Below are 17,691 nucleotides of genomic sequence, written 5' to 3'. Positions count from 1 at the left end.
TTGTGGAGTCTCCTACTCTGGAGACATTCAAGACCTGCCTGGACACATTCCTGTGTAACCTCATCTAGGTGTTCCTGCTCCAGCAGGGGGATTGGACTGGATGATATTTCGAGGTCCCTTCCAATCCTTAACATTCTGCGATTCTGTGAAATGCCCTTGGCATGTATCACCACAAGCACTGTAAATATATTTAAGTGCTTCTCTTCCAAGTGGACAGCTTCCAAAACTGGAAAGCAACAATGGCTCTGAACAGGTTTCAGAAGGACATTCTGCAAATTCATTCTCTTCAGTGGCAGTGTATTGGCACATGGATCTCTTAAAGTTGTGTAAATTGTTCATGTCTTCCTTGCTAATTTGGAAGAATGTCCACCAGCTCCCTCTTCTCTGGTTATCTCCATAGATGTGACACTTATTCTCCAAGCCTCCAATAAAAACACTGTCTGTATTGTAAGCTGCTCAACAATTCAGCAGCTCAAGTAAATAAAAACAGTAGTAGCAGATGTACAAGTGAAATGGCATCCAACTGCATTTCACCAACCATCTTGGAAAAGCAGCTCATGCAGAAAGGTTATTGCACAAAAAAAAAGACTGAGTTGTATAGATAAACCTGTTTAACTCAGCATTAGCAACAGTTATCAAGCTGGCTAAACACTACCAGGTAAACACAACGGGTCAGGTGCCTGAAGCTGTCACTTTTCCCACCGTGTACAGTGAGACCAAGCCAGAGAACAGCAATAGAAAGCAATAAGACCCTTCTTCTCACCCAGAAATGTGTGCTTACTCTTTTTGATTCCTCCTGTGTGGGTACTTGAAAAGTACTATAGAAGGGAAAGCTCTCACATTTTAGATCTGCAATGAGACACCATTTTATTTCATTAAAGGGTACTTCTCAAGAAAATGCAACTTTTAGAGTTTTTTCCTCACTGCTTTTTAGTGTCTTCCTGGATAGAAATACAGCTCCTCCTTTTCTAGTCTCTGTTTTGCTATTGGAATAGAGAACCTTGAAGTAAAACCTCTTCAGTTTTGAATACAAACACCCTCTTCAATGCTTAATGCAGTGTAACAGATCCAGTTTAAAGTGCAAAGACATTCACCTTAACTAATAGCTCTCATGTGGATGGATGAGATTTACATTGGTATAGCCAGTTCAGACGTTCCTTGCCTAGAATTGTCAGAAAACTTTGTGAAATATTATAACACCAAAACCTGATCACAATTACTTGATGGCTGCAGGTATAAACTGGTGAGGTAAGCTCAGCAACCCGTCCACCATCAATCATCTCAGCCTTCAGCAGCTGCATCTCTACAAACACAGAATCATGGCTGGAGGTAACTAGCTCCACTACCACCAACAGCTAATTTCAAAATTATGTTCCTGGGAGCATGTCCTTTGAGTGAGTTACAGATAATTTATGACCAATTCATCCCTATCTCCCTGTAGGCAAGGAAAAAGCACCTTTAAGGCACTAAGAACTGCTCACTCACTTCTGGTAGGTGTAACTGCACATCAGGAAAAAGTAGCTACACTGGTGATATCCTTCAGTAAAAAGGATCCACACTGCTGACAGTGACTGTGGCACCACAGAGCTTCAGCAGGGTAGAAGAGTCCTTATCCTAAGTTGTAACGGTATTCTGTGCCACCTGTGGTGACTGTCACGGTTTAAAGCAAGGCGGCAATAAATCATGCAAGACACTCCCTGTTACCCCCTCACTTTCCGCCACCCCCTTCCTCTAGATTGGAAAGATGATAGAGAAGATAAGGAGGAAAGAAGAGAGACTTAGACTTCATCTTGGAAAGGTTTTAAAGGCTTTTACTAATGCTACTAGTATACAGAGAATATATGCAACATATAAAAAAACCGAACTTGAATGCTCGCTGTGGAGTTGGCGTCACTCCAACAGCAGGAGCCGGGTGTGCGGAGCTGGCGGCTCCAGCAGCTGCAGCTCAGGCCCGCAAAAGTCATGGACGGGACTTCACAGCAAACTGGAAACCGGTTGCAGGGATGTGGGGCTTGAGGATCACAGGCAGACAGGCAGGGTCCTCTCCAGATGCCGACCATGGTCGAAGAGAGCTTGACCCTCGTGATCACCCTCTTATACATGAGGTATGATGATTATGAGATGGAATATTTAATTCGTCGATTTAATTCACCTGTTCCATCCACCCCTCAAGTACAGATGTGACTATTTGACACAAATGCCACAAAGCTCCGAAACTAATTTCAAGGACACATAACACAAAAGATACAAGTGAAAACAGGACTTTGCTTTATTTTTTTGCAGCCTGGCAAACGCAAGTCACAGACCTGCAGAGAGCAGCAGGAGGAACACAGGCCAAGCCGTCCTGTTTCCTGAAGACTGAGAACATGAAGAATGAAGATGAAGACCAAACACACGCAAAAGAAGGAGGAGAAGTTGTGTGGTACCATGGGGTATTTTCCAAAGTGTGACACGCAGCAATGACAAGCTGACTTTTGGACTTCCGAAGCTTGCTCCACCACTGGGCTTCTTGCCAGGGGTGCATGACAGGCGCTCTCATCCCTGCCCAGTGCTTGTGTTGCCCACAGGGAGAGCTGACAAGTGGCAGCTGCGGATGGTGCAGCGCACCTGAAGCCCCTTCAAGCATGGGCTGCTCTGGACAAGCAAGAATCCCTAGGGAAATGGAGCCCAGGGAAGAGCAGAGCTGGCTCCTGCTGCAAACTTGCCCTGGGTAAGAGAGACCAAGAGATCCAGGATACCAGCGGTGCCTTGGAGGTGCAAGAGCAGCGGGCAGAAACTGAGGGGAAAGGGCTCAGAGGAGCCCTGAACAGGGGCTGTGCTCAATGCGACAGAGGTTGAGAAGCAACACCCGGGAGCACCCTCGGGGCCCGCCCTGGGAGGCCATGGAGGACCCCCGGGAGCACCCTTGGAGCTCAACCTGGGAGGCCATGGTGGACCCCGGGAGCACCCTCGGCGCTCAACCTGGGAGTCCAAGAAGTTCCTCCCCCCGGATGTGGGGCACGAGGGCCACCTTCGTGGAGCAGGAGCAGCAGGCACCCAGCCACAATGGCCCAAAGGTGGCCCAGGGCCGAGGAGCCGTGCTCACTGCTGCATAGGAAGGCAAAAAACCCATGGAGACACTTGATACTCACATGGGAGAAAAAAAGCCTTCCTCCCCCCAGCTGCAGGACATGAGAGGCCATCTTCGTGGTGCATGAGCAGCAGGCAGGAACCGAGCCAAAAGGGCTCAGAGGAGCTCTGCAAAGTGGTCATGCTCCATGCTGCAGAGGAAGGCAAAAAACCCCCGGGGACCAGTGCCAATCTGCCCCAGGGGAAAAAATTCCTTCCTGACCCCAGTGCTGGCGATCGGCTGTTCCCTGAGCATGTGAGCCAGACTGGCTCCTTGTCCCACAGGTTGGTCGTGCTGCCCAGGAGATGCCCAAGCCCTATCCTATCCTGTCCTGTCCTGTCCTATCCTATCCTATCCTCCCTTGAGCTGGAGCCATCTCCCGCACTTCCGACAGTGCCCAAATGCCTCTGAGCTGATGGACCTTGGGGGCAAGAATCCTTCCTGTGCCTGGTGCGACACCAGTGGGTGTTCCAAAGCACTGCAACCCCTTGCAACTCCTCTACCTCCTATTTCTTACGCCTCCTGAGCCTCTTTCCGCAGGGGATGAGGATGGTGAGCTCTGCTTTGCTCCTCCAGAAGGAATTCCCTTGGTCTTGCCGCTGCTATCCAGCTGAAAAGGATTTCCATCCATGAGCTGAGTTTGGAAGGTGGCCCTGCCAGCAGATCGCCTTGCAGTGGAGAACCTCCAGCAGCCTCATGCAAGCTCTTCCTCCCTCAGCCCCTGCCCTGTGATTCCACCAGCTCCTCAAGTGCTTCCTCCGGGATGTGTTGGGGCTGCCCCCGGGCCAGCTCTGGCAGTGGACACAGGACCCGGCTGCTCCTTTTGATCCTGCCCCAGGGGCATTGTGACCTCAGCGTTGCTGGGTGGTGGCCCAGTGACATGGGGGACAGAATCCCACCTGTGCAGCCCCGCCCACCACAGCTCTGCCCAGCACCCTTTGGAGGAAGCCTTTGGGCTACTGCTGGCCCCGAGGGGATAACAGGGATAACAGGAGGCGGTTTCAGCAGCCGCAGCCTGGAGAAATTCCAGAGTTTAACCAGAGCCATAGGCTGAGCTGGACAGTGCCAATAGACCAGCATGGGAACGAGAAACAAGGGAGCGGTGGTGACACTGATGTGTGGTGGAAAGACAGGTCGTGTTCAGGCCTAGAACATTTGGATCCATTGTCAAAGCATGGTCAGGCAAATGCTGCCTCTTCCAAACAGCAAAAATAGCTCCCTGCTGCGATCCCACTGAATCCAAGCTGTGCAGCTCCTCCATTAAACACACCCATTGGCCAGATTTATATGTGACACAAAATCCACTTCAGCCATGCCAGAGTTAAAACTCAGAAATGTGCAGCCACCTAGAAGAACTTAGCTTAAAGGAAAAATCACTAAACAAGAACTGGTCTTGTTTTTAACAAAACCAGGACAGTCCCTCACCATAAGTGCTTTATGAATATAACTATATACATGGTGACTATACATTTTCTTCTGGTTCCTACCTGGGTGCTTTCTACAGATCAAGCATATCTACACCTAGCGTATTTTTTCCAGAACTTTATCCTTCAGATGAATACCTGATTAGCTTCTGCTCTCTTGGGCTGTTTTTTCTGCTGTTCGTTTCTGATTAGGGTCCTACTCTATCACCAGTATTGCCAACCAGGTATGCCGTTCCCATGCAAAAGCTGGTTTTCAGTGAGGATTTCTTCCTCAGTCATTGTGTCATCTAACCTACGGGACATCTACAAGTAGCTAGCGTGCACTTCACGCTCCTCAATTTTTGATCAACTGTTTTAGCAATATTTATGAAGTCCTTCCCTTGACATCAAGGAACATCCCTACTACAAAGAATTAATTGTTTTTAAAGAAAATATCTTCCTGCTTTTCTCTTCCTAACTCTAGTACAACCAGGTCCAAAGTTTTATCATAGTTCTTAACTTCCTTTGCTAGTCGGTTATGATTTTTCCCTATTAATCTGTTCATTAAGTTCCTTTTCAAACCAGTGCCTCTCTCCTGACTCGGCAATGGTCATCAGTCAGGTCCAGGACTGGCCCAGCATATTATGAAATATGTGAGCCATCGTCCTGCCAGGCAGCATGGCAAAAACCCTATTAACACACCTTGTTAATACACGTATAAACCTATCCCAGGTTTTCCTTTCCTGTCCTAATATGCCATTCTGTCTTTTATTCCTCACTGCTCCCTCTTCCTGCTCTAGGGAAATATCTTATTCTGACTGTTCTTATAACTATTTAATATCCATGACCTTTGGTTTGAAGATTTTGGTAAAAGAGCTAGATATCACCATTCAAACCAACTAGTGCTCATTTTGCTAGTCCTGCTGCTCTCTCATTAGTCTGCTTCCGCAGGGGAAGTGACAGCTCGGAGTCTGTCCAGCATTCACAGATAACAGGATCAGTCTTATGACCACTTTCTTTTTTATTTTGGTGAAAGCACTTCTACCATATTGGAGCTAACAGTGACTGTAAAAATGGATAAATTTGCCTAGTCTCCCTTCAAACTGTGAAGTGCCACGCAATTTTCTCCAGCATGGAGCTGCACAGAATATTCCACTGCATGAGGAGTCGCCCACAAGGTTTTACTTCTTTCGAACCTCTCTCCATACACCTGAGCTCTCGCACTGGCACATGCAATATGCAGTCAATTCTAATCTGCCTTACCTGTGCCTTTTGCGATTTTGTCGTCTCTTTTGCACACTGAAGAGTCCTGCCTTATTTCGACATTACATACCTTTAACCATCCCTGTTGTCTATGAACCCTTTCTAGCTCTACTCCATCCTATCTGAGATTATGAGACAAGAAATGCATACACTATTAAAGATCAGAGTGATCCAAGGTTATTCTCTACTCATGTCTTGACCATTCCTAACATTTTGTCTGTTTTGGTTTTTTTAACCAAAAAGAAAAATGAACACTGAGCTTTTGTTTCCTTAGGATCTGATGAATTCCAAGACGTTTCTCTGGAGAAGCAGCAGTTAGCTCAGAGCCCATGAACATATAACCTGATGTTGGGTTTTTTTCCCTATATACACACTCTTCTATAGCCTGCAGTGAGGAAGTTACACCAGAACTAACACAGGAGTTAGTGCACTTTTAACATGTTGTTTCTCTTGTGTGCACTTACAGAGTCCTGAATGGAGCCAGGAGTCAGGGCTGCTGCTTTCTGGCTCCATTTACAGAGTAAAACAAATGGACTAAATCCAACTGTGGATATACAGTAAGATGAAGTGAAGCCACACGCATGGGTGTTGGGGCAATTCACATCCCATCTTCTCAGGAGGGCAGAACAGAAGCGAGCAGGTTCTACCTTCATACCACCACTACCAGAGAGCTCACTGATTCCTATGTGGGAAATATGACACAAACACCTCAAATAAGTTACTTTGTCTCAAGAAGAGCTTACACTCTTAGGAGACAAAGGCAGAAGAAAAGTGTGGGGAGTGACCTTCCAAGAATACACAGCAAGCTAGAGTAAAACCAGGATAGGTAGCTCCACCTCTAAGCCATGTAAGGGTCGTTTTTGCTGCCTGTCCTGATCAGAAGCCAATAAAATATCAGAGGAATGAGGCTAGTCACTTTTTGTTCTAAGAACAATTACTCGGGCTGGTAAACAAAGACTTCTATACGGAGAATGCTTTTCTGTTGTTGCCATTCAGATTTCTTGTCAGTGTCACCCAGAGTCAAACTCTGCTCTCGTGCCCTGCTAGAGAGAGGATTTCACAGTACAAACCAAAACCACAGACTTGGAAAAATGAATGGAAACTTTGCATATAGCCAATAGGACTGAGGCTAACACATTTGGTAAAGAAATACACTTATAAATATTTGAGATGTTATTTTCTTTTCATGTTGGTTTGGATTTCTTTCCTTTTTATCCCTGACCCTTCTCTCATCCCTCTCATCCTCTTCCACCTCAGTATACTTAGAAAAGCACCTGTGCCAGACAACTTCAAGCAGAGCTGCGGCAAAAATTCATAACATGCAGGAGCCAAGAAAACATCTCCATTCCAAGCTGTGTGCATGCATAGGCGGACCCGAGGTGTCATCTTGGGCTGTCAAATAAAGCATGAATGTACATAGTGAATCAAAACATTTTAAATGAATTGTTTTGTTTTCACTCACTGCCTGGTAGGTGCACCTGTGCTCCTTCTCAGTTCCAGATGATATACATCTTTGTTTTCCCATTTAATATTCAGCATATGAGACTCACACATAGAAAAATAAAAATAAAAAGGGAGAAGCAGGAAGACAAAATAGTTCTGTTGTTGTTTTGGGGTGTTTTTTTTAAGTCACTTCAGAATTAAAAGTTAAGGCTAAGGTCATGCACACAGCCCAGAAAGACTGCACAATTATCAGTAAGGCTTGCATAATAAATGAAAATAGTGGATAGGAGAGCAGAACACCGAAGATTTTGGGAAAGAGGCTGCATCTCACGCACTGCCAGTGGGACCATGGGTGTCCATAGCATAAGCAAAGGTGATTCTTTGAGTCTAACAAGGAAAGGGGTCTGTCTGGTGTCTCTTGTGACTGTAATGCATTTCTCCTAAGGTGCAGCTGAAATATATTGTAGCTTCTGTTGTCCTGAAGCAGGTGGATGTGCATGAAAGACCACAAAAGTAGTCAGCTATCCCACAGGCATCCTGGCAAAACAAGATGCCACCACACTGAGAGAAAGCAATAAAAATTGGAGAGGGAGAGGGAAGGGTTTCTGCAAACACAGGCTCCCTCATAACCAGCAAATCCTTTTTTCATCTTTTCTTTTGCTAGCATGCAGTGTCAGGAATCAAACTGCACTGTCCTTTTGGCAGCAGCTCCTGCTAGATGTGAGCAGTGAACTTGCCCTGCGCTCCAAGATAAAAGTGTAAAAAACTGAATTGGAAGCTACTCCTAAGAGCACAAGCTGTTAGAGCAAACTAAACCAGAGCTGCTGTGTTTGTTTTCCCTTTAGGATATCACTACAGTATTTTTCAGTGATGGCTTCATACCCTGAAGCCCCTGAACACTGGAGGGAGAGATCCTAAGTTTTTTCCTACTGACTTCAGCAAAGCCCTCTCTGAATAAAATCTAAGAGTTAGTTGACTTCCTGAAGAGGTTAGTAAACTATTTTCAGTATTGTTAGTATTTAGCTGAAAGTAAGATCTTACAAAAGCTTTACATAAGAGCAAGGTTTTTAGGCTTTGTTTCCCTTTGGTTGCCGAAGTCTAAAAGGATAAGTGTAGGTGACAGTGACATGCATGAAAAATCTGTCAAGGGACTGAGAAAAAACTTGACTGCAGTTACAGGTCTTTGTTTTGATACACACTAAGATTCAAGTTAATTAATCCTGACATACCCTATTCCCATATATCACACGTAATAGCTGCTGCCAATGTGCTTTTTTTTTTCTGAAACTCTGAATGTGTACCCACCCCATCTCCCCCAGTGCCTTGTTTATTTCCATGTGCTCACATTTTGAGCAAAGGACTGGGTGAAAACCACCAAACCAGCTAAACTCACTGCAGAGGGCAAAGGAAATGTGACTGAGCCATACTCTGTGTTAAAAGCAGGTAATATTGTGGACAATATAAAGGCACAAAGATTTAGAAAGGACACGGTTACCAGTGTTCATTTGGGAATGAACTGCACCTGAAGCTATGCCCTTCAGCAATGCATTGAAATGGAAATTGCTAATTACAAAGCTGTTCTAGGGGCTAATCAAGTAAAAGTCTCCAGCATCCTTATTGCATTCAGATGGTAAGTAGGTTGGTGCCATGGACTTGGTAATAGTTGATCCTTCTGTTCTTGTCCACTAATGAAAGGAGTCTTTCATCAGGGAAGAGCATTCAGCCTTTGGGGAAGCTGCCTTCCATAGATATATCACGCTCTCCCCACAAAAAGCTGGCATTAGAGCTAGTGGTGGCCCAAAAAAAAGATTACAGTAGAGTAACGAAACATGGGGTCAGAAATGAGAGAGTGCATAGCAAGGATTTTCTCACTAACAAAATGAAAGCTTCAATATTTCACTTCAGAGAGCAGGGGCCAACAGAAGTACATCCTCTCTTTATCACTTCAGTAGACAGAGGCATTATTAAGGTCACTGAGGTGTAAGGATGGGAAGCTGGAGGCCTGAAACTGTGCCTCTGTATACTTGAAAACATAAGCTTTTAAGGGAGTATCAGCAGGTAGCAGCTGTTTTAAATTATATATATATAAAAGGCAGAACTGAGAAGCAATAAGGTAAAGAGAGATGGAAGATGAACCCAAAACAGGAAAGCCCCTTCCACCTTGGAGCAATATGTGAAGATGCGTTTCAAGTGCCCCTGAGTCTTTTCACGCTGTTACATGAAAATCTGTAAGGGAATCTGGAAATAATTGCTTTGGCTTTGGTGATGACAGAGCATCTAGTACTGTCCAGCTGAAATTGCCTCCTTACTTTCTTCTTTCTTGCTGTCTCTGGCTATGTGGTTCAGTTGTTTCCATACTTGTCCTATGATGCCTGTATTTTTGACTCTCACAGTATTAACAGGAACATATACAACACCCGATAAAAAAATCTTCAAATCCTGTTGAGCGGCCTTCATTAAAATTCTATTAATATCTGTTTGTCTCACACTGTGAATAAATTGTTAACACTTCCATGTTCTTCTAAACAAAGCCAAAAATACAGCAATATCTTTCTGAAAACCACTTGACACATACAAGAACAGCCAAGTTCTTGATGGAGCATGCTACATTTTCTCTAAGAGGTCTACTATTGAATATTCTGGCAGCTTAAGCTGTTCATCTAAACAGTAAGTGCGGTGAAAATGGATGCGGCATTTCACAATGTAGTTGAGGATCTGTCTACATGAGTCACAGATACTGAGAAAAGGAGGACACAGGCTAAAAACAAAATAGTTCTTCAGGCCCTTGACTTTTACTTGCTGTCAAATACCTCCATAACCCTTGGAGTGAGATCATGATGTTCCAGATAGCTTGAAAAAGGATACTAATTTTGTAAACTTATGTGTATTTAAAAGCTTTCTCCTTTTGCCGTTGTCCCTCACAGACAGCACAACTTCTGCTCCTGGGTTAGGGCAGAGTATAAAGGGAACCCAAGTGATATTTTCTAGCAGCACTGCTATGTGCCTTTACTATTTTGCAGAAGAACAGGAAAACATTTGCAAATCAAGTACACAGTAGTTTCTTTGAAAAGGCTAATCTAAGTAGGAGAAACTGAACACTGGCCAGGTGACTCAGAGGACAGGAGTCTTCAGTTTCATGTCAGGCGTAAATATGTTCACAGAAGTCTGTATGTAACTTAAGAGAGTCTTACTGCAGCTTTACCAGTTAAAGAAACAACAGATCTTTCTGATGCAAAAGTCCATGCAAAAAATTCCATTGTTCCAGAGAAATGTTGCTCTGCTAGGCAAAATCAGAATTATTTGGTTTTAGCTAAGCAACATAGGGCTTCCCCTTATCCTTTTCCAACTTTCTTGTATCTCTAGTGCTTCTTCATTTGTCTTGTTATCCAGTATCTTCCATATTTTTCCCCTTATCACTCTCTTCTCCCTTCTCTCCTGCTCCAGAGAAGCTGCTAGTTTAGCACGTGTAGCGTGATCAGCTTAGATTAGTGCACAAATGTTCTCAGGGGTCTTCATGTGTTTTCTCAGCAAATCTGAATGAATCTCAAGTCTGGTTATTTTTAGACCCCATTACCTCTGAGCGTGGGCAAATCCTGCACAAGCCACGCTTCACTATGCTCTAAGCCCCTGCTGCAGTGGTCTGGCAGGCTTGAGATCAGCACTGGAAACTATAGAGCTAAATCCAAAATAACTTTTTACCACAGATCAGCATGAACCCTTCAAGGATACTTACTCTTGACCTTTACACTAACCTGAAGAATATGCTCAGTGAAGACCTTTCAAGACATTGAGCTTTGCAATTTAGATCACTAGTAGGACTTCGTTGCCAAGCCAGGGAAAATGTTACCTAACTGCTTGCCCAATTTACATTGACCTGAAATAACTTCAAATATAGAATTTGTCAAGAGTTTGTGAGTAGACTGACACAATGGAAGGAAAGCAAAATATCTCACCATGCATGGTTTGACTCACCACTGACTCAGGTGAAACCTAAATTCTTATGAATATTTAAAAGATGTAAAATCTCAAAAGAAATCAACAGGCCTGTATCATGAGCTCTATTTATTTCCAGATGCTCTGCCCTTCATTCACAAAGGTGATCCTATGCCGTGTTTGGCACCAGCAGGACCATTTATCTGCTAAAATACACTTCTTGCTAGCTCTCTTGGTTTATTGCCAGGTACTGCTTTGCACATGTAGTCAGGTTACAGAAGTCTTCAGAGGACTTAGTGCACTGGCCATGAACAGAGTGTTTAGTCATTCACACAGATGATCGAAACATGTAAAGAAATGTCAGCAATGTCAGCCTACCAGCCTGCGTGCATATATCAGGACCTCAAAAGTTGATAAACCTAGTCTCTGTGAGTTAAACAGAGAGGAGCTGTGTTTTTTTCAGCTCTTTTCAGCCCACAAAGTACTCCAAATTTCATCGATACTTGTAGAGATGGTTGAATTTCTCACTGAAAACTAAATGGTGCACCTATTTCCTCAAGTCTTGCAGGATTCACTGTAAAAATTCACAGTCCATCCACACACAGTAATTTGGCCTTGGAGAAATTTTCCTCATCAATGAATATGCTGCTTCTTTTCTTCTGAGTTTCCAAATATATATTGAAGGAGCATCCTGTTCCCAGGGTGTTTCCTGGGAAAATCACCTTTCAGAGGAGAAGCAAGGATGGAATCCAACATGTTGCATCCACAAACAAATGAAAGCAAAGCAAAATATAACAGAAATAGGAAACAAAGTACATACCTGACACTTATTAGCATGACAGAGGCTAGAAAAAATCCTGGGCTGAGATTTTACTGATCCTGACAAGGGCGTGGCAAGTTGCAAAGTAGGAGGAGGGTGGATATTTCGTCAGGAATTTAGTCAGCATGGTGCTGCTCCCCAGTGAAGCAGTCCAAACACTTGCCCACAGAACTGAAATGTATCCCAAATCTGCTTTGAGCTGTGTTAATCCATGTATGTTCATGTATGCAAGTGTCTATGTAGCACAGGCCAGACATCCCACAGACTGGCCCTGACCAAGATCTGCAGAAACAACAAGCATGTAACAATAGAAAAAAAAGCAAAAGTGTCGTTGTGCAGAAAGAGAAAAGCATTAACACTACTGCTAGGTAACTCTTTGGACAATGGAACAAATCACACAACACTGTCTCATTAAACCTGAGCACAAAGAGGGGGATCCTGTGAATCACTCTGAGCACCTTCAGTGGCATCTGAGGGCACACAGCATCGTACAAGAACTGAGCCAAAAAGCCAGCAATTAAAAGAAACCTATTCATTAAGTTTTCTTGCTCATACAATGATTTAAACCCAGAGCCGTATAAGACAAGCATTTCAGCACATTATAGTCTCACAAGACTCCAGCAGGTCCAGCACATTCCTTCTCATCATTCTTGCAAACACTATAAGGGGAACATAACCACTATTTAATACTCTCCAGTTTGTTTATTCTTAGTGTTTGTGATTCCTCTTATAAAGCTTGGAAACAGCATTTCTGCCTCAACAGATTTTATCTTTTTCCATTTGGCCAACAATATTTCTGCTATCACATGGTGGGAGACAAGACAGCTTTGTTTGGTTTGCTTCTTTGTTTCTGCACTGGCAGCCCTGATTTGCCTTTCTTGCAGTTATCAAATGAAGTGAGAACCATTAGCATCTCTAGTGCAGGACGCTGAGAAGATGTGACCTCAGCCTGCTTTGCCTTTTCTTAGGGAAACATGAGAATTTTCTCCTTTATCCAAACATCTTCCTTCCATTAGAAGACAGACTAAGCAGAGAGATTCATCTCACCTAACCTTTGTACTCACACATGCTCCTTAGAATTCTTTTGTAGACAACAGAAAGAAAACGGCATTTGCATACCATTGCTCCATTTACTGTGAAAATATGTACAGCATAGTCATGCTACTGAATGTGTGTCTCCATTCATAGCAGCAGTCAAGGCTGACTGCTTAGATGCACATGACTATTTTGTACTCTCAGAGTTATATGAAGTCCAGCCAAGGCATCCTGAACCCACAAAACCACAGAGCACTAGAAGAGAAGCAAGGCTGCCCCTGTGAACAAAGCTAGTATTTTCAGTCTCTGTCTTCTGAAACATTAGCGAAATGACAAACGTAGATGGCACCTTGTAAGCTTTACATTTCCACTCTATTTTCAACACTAGGAATCAGCTGATGAAAGAACAGAAGTAGTTGAATTTGTACAGCTATATTATTGAGCCCTCACTATCCTCTCTTACACGGCTGTTTACACCATAAAAAGCTTTTATATGCCGGTATAAAACACAAGGCAGCAAGGAGCCAGGCTTTGGAGTTAAAATCTCTGCAGTTCTCCAGAAATGGATGGGAGCCAGCACCTGGGAATCCCAGAGCCATGGAAGTGCCCTGACTTCCAACAGCCTTCCACCCCTTGGACATACTCTTGCAGTTGTTGCTGCAAACTCAGCCAAGCAGGATGTAGCACAGAAGCTCACATTGTTTTTCACCTTCTTTTTTTTATGTTATTGCCATACCAGGTTAGTCAATTTTCCTGTTTATTCACCTTGATTATATTCTGTTCAGTGCAGGAGGAATCACTCTGGGTTCAGACAGCCCATGTAAATGCATAGCGTACATTTTTATTTTCAGCATGGACAGCTTACAGCTCTGTAAAATACCGATGACTGTCGCATGTTGGAGGATGCTGGCATTTCATAGTAACTTGCTTCAGAGATACAGATTCATTTCCAGTTTAGTGAATTAAAGGATCAGGCCTTGTGGATGCAATCCAAGGAGAGAGAAGGGGGTTGGTGACCTCATTTTGTTACTTTCAGTGGAAAAGCATCTATGCTGTTGCATAAAACAGTGAAAATGTAAACGAGGTGTGAACTCCTTTCACATCTCATTTAGGTAACAGATGAGGCATGAAATGCATTTCACAGGCACGTGTACCAGAGCAGTATGCTAAGGCTTGTAACAATGAAAAAGTCCTTTTTTCACACACAAGCACCCCTCTTCAGAGCACTAGATTAGCTCTGAAAGCACGTGTGAAGAGGAGAAATATAATAAAAAAATGGCATGTTGGCTGCTTTTATTAGCTCTCAAAATATTTTGGATAGTAATCAAAGTTCCTGGGGTCTTCTGTCATTGCAAAGACTGATTCTTTTTTTTCTTTTCCCACAAAACGAGTCACCTCCAGATGGTACCAGACAATGAAAATAAGTAAGTAAACATGAAGTCTCTGCTCCTAGCAATGAGATTCTGAACCAGAAAGCAGATTCAGTTCTCCCAAAGCACAAGGAGCTAAAGTGTCAGGCAGAAAAGGCCCTCAGTCATTTTTCCAAAAATACAGGTTGCAAGAATGTCCTTGCCAATCACACAGCAGATGTAACATCAGAGCACTTCTTTAAATTTCTAAAACATGCACAGATAAGGTACAGAACACTTCACTCAGGTTTAAGCTAGATGAACATAGCTATGAATTAAGTTGGAAAGATATGGAAAAAGCCAATGTCTTTATTAAAAAAAAAAAAAAAAAAAAAGGTTGTTAAAACAAGGTATTCTAAATTAGAGAGACTCTAGGATGAACTATACAACCCAAGGAGAGGTATTCAACCCCTTGATATGAAGTCAGCCTAGAAGAATATTTGCTGGCAGAGAGTCAGAGGAAAATCTGAAATGTATTTCGATGCCAGTGGCACAGTTGAAAAGTTCAGCAAAGGACACAGTCATGAGGAGAACTTCACATGCTAAGGGCAGCAGAAATGTAGACATCCAAGACGAAAGAAACGCAAAGTGAAGCAAAACTTCTTTCACATCACAATGGTAAAGCAGTTCAAAAAGTGTTTTGATTTTTTTTAAACCCTACCAAAAGTCACTTCAGATGTCTTCAGCATTTATACCTTTTAACACAGAAAAAGTTTGAATGTACGTGTTCACAATTCGAAGTTCTTTTTCAATTTTGTGTCAACTGGCAACTACTAAAAAAATGAAAGAAATAGCATTTCACTCAAGCACAATTCTGTTCACTGAAATGTCAGTACTTCTATAAACATTAGAAATTAACTTAAAATTAATTGTGTTTTATTCAGCGCTAGAAGGTGTTTCTTAGAAAGCACTGTGCATCAGTAGTGCTCAGAGCCCCAGGAGGAGTGGACCTTTCTCTCCTGCTCTATAGGCTTTGACTTACAGTTTCTTACAGAGTGTACATTTTTAATCCAAGTAGGGCACAAGTCAGGTACACACACAAACTGACTACTGATGAATAATGACTTTGCAATACTTGAGATAATAGCTCAAAGAACCAAATAATTTAGACATTACACAGGCAGAACCTCTACTAATTTGAGACTGAAAGGGAAATTTACCTTAATAAAACCTGCATGATAAGGACACAAATTGCTAAGAAACTAAAAGACTGAATAGAGAAACAAGTAAAGGACTCAGAGTTTTGAGCAGTGCAGAAATGACCTGGAGGAATGTTGCTAAAGATACAGATAAGTCATTGCAAACATTTTTCTTCTTGTGCATCTCCCTCCAATTTAGAGTGCAATTGAGTGCTGTTCTTAAATATAAACACTCCCTCCTTCGCTCTGTTCAATCTAATTGGTAAATGTCAGCCCTCCTGGCCCACCGTCATTCCCTCAATTAAATGATTATGGATCTCTTGGCCGACTCATTTTCAAGGCTGCAGGCAGCTGCCTTTCCTGCCTGCGTGCTAAGTTAGCCCTGCTCCCACCTCCCTCCTCAACCCAGCTAAGCAACTCCCAAATTTCTCTTGCTCCGTTCATTCCCCTCCTCCCAGCTCCTTCACACCAGCTAGTTTACGTCTTTCCTTCAACACTTCTTCCTCCATCTTTTTCCTACCCCTTCTTTAGGTTCCTTGTCTTGAAGAGAAGCTGCCAAATTAACTGTGATTAAGTTATAAAAGACGTACCCATCATTAACCATTTCACATGAGATAAATGCTTTCTGACCACCTGCAAAATGAGGGGATATTTTTCAAGTTTTAGATCCTTCTGCATGACAAGAGGGAGACAGAAGATTAAGTGATACATTGTTTAGAAGCAGAGTGCTTAATTTATATTTAACTAATAATTAATAGATGTATTGTAAGTAAGAAACTAAAAAATTATAACTAACATCATCAATTATTTCTTAGTATAGAGGTATTGTATGTCAAAATTTTCAAAAATTGTAATGCATATGTAATAATTATGTGAATATAAGCAATGCAAGAGCATCCAGTCATTGGAGCATTTATGAAGGATGATCCCCAGTGTTCCCTGGTGCTGTTAAAATAAAGAATGCTGCTTAACAGTATAATTGACTCTGCTGTTAAGTTTAGTCCTCCGCTTCAGTCTCACCCCATCCTTCTCACTGAATACCTTTTCCGCTCTTTATCTTTGATGGCCCTGTTTTGCAGACTCAGCCGTGCCCCACAGCATCCATACACAGCTGAGAACTGTCCACAGACACCTGCAACCTCTTACCTGCACGCTCCTGATTCATACCACAGCCAGGCTGATCCTTCAAAGTAGGTCTGCTGCCAATTAATCTCACTTTCAAGAGTGACTGTCATGACACAACATGTCACCAGTCCTCTGGAATTCACCCTCTTTTGATCTCTGCATGGAAATGGATTCACGGGAACATAGTCCTTATCTGCCCTTTATAGCTGTTTTTCTCTAGAACCATGTAGTGTTTCACTCACCTTAGCAGATGAGCATCCCATGGACAGTAGGGACCCTGGACTTCACACTGTAGCTTCAAACCACATGGTAGAAGTGTCAATCTTTATATCTCTGTGTCTCCTCTTCCTGTAAATTAGTTCATCTGTCTAGATAAATGGCAGCCATCCATAGATCGTCTCAGAAGCATCACAGCCTCAAAGATAAAAGGATCAGAAAATTAGTTGTTTGGAGACAACCATTGTCATCATTTGACTGACTCTCAGACTACTGTCCATTAAACTTATTTGTCAACAGGATGGAAAGACCAGAGGGTCCTTTAAGTCTTTGTGTGGAGCATTCAAGGCACTTCAAAATGGCATCTCAACAATTTTTTTTATTTTTCCAATTTGCTACCAGCATTGCTTTTGTGTTGTATCTTCTGCAAGGTCATCACCTGAGAAGTGCAAATTGGCTGGCCTGTTGGCAGAAGCAATTCAGCCAAAATCATGGGGTGTATCTGAAGGGCCAGCAGCAACCCAGGCATAAGCACTGGAAGAGCAAACGTCAGCTTCCAAATTCAAGAAAGTAACCACTAAGAAACACACAAAAGATGTATTTTTTAGATTAGGGAGAACCAAACAGAGTAACCTAGGCAGTGGAATATGATGGGAATACCCTGAGATTCACCCAAATTTTTCTGTTACCTCAATTGCAGCGTTATGGAGGAGGGACTCTGAGTTGCAGAGAAGCAGCCGATAAAGCTAACCCCTCATATTCCTTTCAGTGACACTCGACACACTTCTCCCTTACT

General features: G+C 43.0%; 1 long non-coding RNA gene across 1 annotated transcript in view; it reads right to left on the bottom strand.

Annotated features, from left to right (window-relative positions):
* The window catches only part of LOC139827420 (uncharacterized), a 31,267-nt gene that overhangs the window by 12,762 nt on the left and 814 nt on the right, over positions 1 to 17,691 (bottom strand). Inside the window, exon 2 of the long non-coding RNA XR_011737956.1 lies at positions 16,922 to 17,094. This is a non-coding gene — a long non-coding RNA (uncharacterized lncRNA). The remainder of the gene's footprint in view (positions 1 to 16,921; positions 17,095 to 17,691) is intronic.

The sequence above is a fragment of the Patagioenas fasciata genome, chromosome 2 (genome assembly GCF_037038585.1).
Source record: "Patagioenas fasciata isolate bPatFas1 chromosome 2, bPatFas1.hap1, whole genome shotgun sequence".
Lineage (NCBI taxonomy): Eukaryota > Metazoa > Chordata > Aves > Columbiformes > Columbidae > Patagioenas > Patagioenas fasciata.
Note: the sequence above shows the minus strand (reverse complement) of the source record. Positions and strands in the feature narration are given on the sequence as shown.